The sequence below is a fragment of the Rhinopithecus bieti genome, unplaced genomic scaffold, assembly GCF_001698545.2.
Source record: "Rhinopithecus bieti isolate Rb0 unplaced genomic scaffold, ASM169854v2 scaffold_12151, whole genome shotgun sequence".
Classification (NCBI taxonomy): domain Eukaryota; kingdom Metazoa; phylum Chordata; class Mammalia; order Primates; family Cercopithecidae; genus Rhinopithecus; species Rhinopithecus bieti.
In genome coordinates this window covers 1,901,625-1,904,057 of record NW_016807233.1, presented here as the reverse complement: position 1 = coordinate 1,904,057, position 2,433 = coordinate 1,901,625, and the positions used below count along the sequence as shown (strand labels likewise).

General features: G+C 42.9%; 1 long non-coding RNA gene across 1 annotated transcript in view; it reads right to left on the bottom strand.

The window, feature by feature from the left end:
• The window catches only part of LOC108535007 (uncharacterized), a 4,110-nt gene extending 2,711 nt beyond the window's left edge, over positions 1 to 1,399 (bottom strand). Inside the window, exon 1 of the long non-coding RNA XR_001887104.1 lies at positions 1,166 to 1,399. This is a non-coding gene — a long non-coding RNA (uncharacterized LOC108535007). The remainder of the gene's footprint in view (positions 1 to 1,165) is intronic.
• Positions 1,400 to 2,433: the final 1,034 nt, after the last annotated feature.

Below are 2,433 nucleotides of genomic sequence, written 5' to 3'. Positions count from 1 at the left end.
GGTAATAAAATTTCCATGAAATATTTTGTGTAAGCGCAGATAACCAGTCATTTTCTTTGTAGAATTCTTATTCTTAAATAATTGAGAATACTTTGTTCTTTATGATATGTGATGGGCAGCTATACTATGATTCTTCTGAGTGACTCAATTTTATTTTTTTCACATTTAATGACTTTGTTTCTCCTAAGTCAATGCACAGATAGTGTATTAATCAGGGTTCTCTGGAAAACCAGAACCAATTTATTATCAGGTACTGGTTCATGCGATTGTGGAGGCTGAGAAGCCCCGTGAGCTGCTCTCTGCGAGCTGGAGACTCAGGAAAGCTGATGAAGGTCAAAGAAAGGCCGGAGTGGTCAGGAGGCAGGAGGCAGGGGCTTGGGAAAGCATTCAACCAAAGCCTTTCCTGAGGTTTCCTTGGGGAAAGCAGGTGAGCAGCTTAGGATGGGCTAGTTTGAATCATCCTGATGAGCTCGAAGCTCTAGGGATAGTCCCTTGTTGTCTAGTACCCAGCTCTGGAATGGTTAAGGCAGAAATTTCAAAAAAATTAAAATTTAAAAAATATATATGTGTACAATATCATACACATATATATACAAAATAATACACATATATATTGTATTCGTACACACACACACAAGCGGCAACTCCATGCTAGGGAGAATGGTGATTCTAGACATCCTGAACTCCAGAAAGATGGTGAAATAGGTAATCCAAGTCACCTCCCCATCTGCTCCTGACTTGGGTGGCCCCCTTGGTGGGTGAGGGGGTTGTTGGTCTGCACTTTGGCGCCCTCTAGGTGAGAACACTGCATAGCCATTCTGGTCTCTGCTGCATTGTACTTTTCATAGGAAAAAATTAGCAAGCTGACCTCTGTTTTGGAATGCCTCAGAAGCTAGAATAGAAGCCCACTCACTCTCCTACAGCACCGCTTTACCCCCACACACCTGTCTTTGCTAGGTAATAAGTAGGCGTGGCTTGCAGACACAAAGCGTGAATACTATTAGTAAATTCACCTTGTGAAAGCAGCTCCACCTTCCTCTAATTTGGCCTCGGGGGTTGTTTTGCTATTTTATGAGTCTGTATGTAATTAGTCACAATTAAAATCTGAATCTAAGTATATTCACAGTCCAATTTCATCTGAGGCAATGAAAAATAAATAACCCACCGTGACTTTATTACTTCTGTTTCTCAGATGTGGGGAAGCAGAATAGTGCAGTGGGTCTCTTCACGCATCCACAGGACAGGTAGGATCTGCAGGGGCTTGAAAGTCCCATAGCTCAAGTTCATTTCACCTGGACTGTCAACACTGTCTATGGGCAAGACTTAAGGCAGAAATGTCCAGCAATTCTTTGTGTGCGAGGATCTCATTTCATCCTTCTTCCAGGGAGGAGGGGGATGAGAAAAAATAACTCCCAAACCTCTTGTTACCATTCTATCTCTACTTCTGAGCTCTGTCATTGTTTATGTCATTTATATTCCAGATTCCAAAAGGATATGAAAGATCTGCCTGAGATCTAGTAGCATATTTCCAGCTGGCTCTTTGGAATCAAGAATATATACAAAGCATTATTGACAACGAATGTTTATTTACTCTGAAGATGGTTTCCCCTTCTGTGTGAGTCAGGGTTCTGCAGAGAAACAGAACCAATGGGATATACATAGTGCTGTGGTTTGAATGTGTCCCCTCCAAATTTCATGTTGAAACGTAATCCGTATTGAGGTGGTATTAAGACGTGGAGCCTTGTGGGAAGTGATTAAGCCATGATGGCTCCTCCATCATGAATGGATGAGTGCCTTATAAAAGGGCTGGAAAGACAGGACAGAAATACCTGTAGGAGGAGATTGGCTTGTGTGATTACAGAGACTAAGGAGTCCCACCATCTGCTATCTGCAAGCTGGAGAACCAGGAAAGCTGAGGGTTCAATTTAGTGTGAGTCTGAAGGCTTGGCAACCAGGGGAGCTGCTGGTCTAAGTCCCAGAGTCCAAAGGCCCAGAACCAGGAGCTCTGATGTCTGGGGACTGAGGAAGACGGATGGACCAGTTCAAAAAGAAAGGGGCAGAGAATTCCTCCTCCCTCTACCTGTTTGTTCTATTCAGACCCTCAATTGATTAGATGATGCCTGTCCACACTGATGATGGTGGATCTTCTGATTCAAATGTGAATCTCTTTAACCATCATACCTTCTAAGTTCCCATGTTTCTTCTACCCTTGCCTATCCCTTCTTCTCTAACCTCACCTTGTCCTCCCTTACCTCCATCCCTTCTTCTCTCCCCTGCATACATTTTGTGGAAAGCCTATGTATTAAGGGTAGACACAAGGCAAAATTGTTTCTCTGTTCATGGAACTTAGATACTACTGCACCAGCTACTGGAGAAAGTATTATGCACTTGCCAAGTAATACACAGGATTTTTGTCACTTACAAACACAGCAA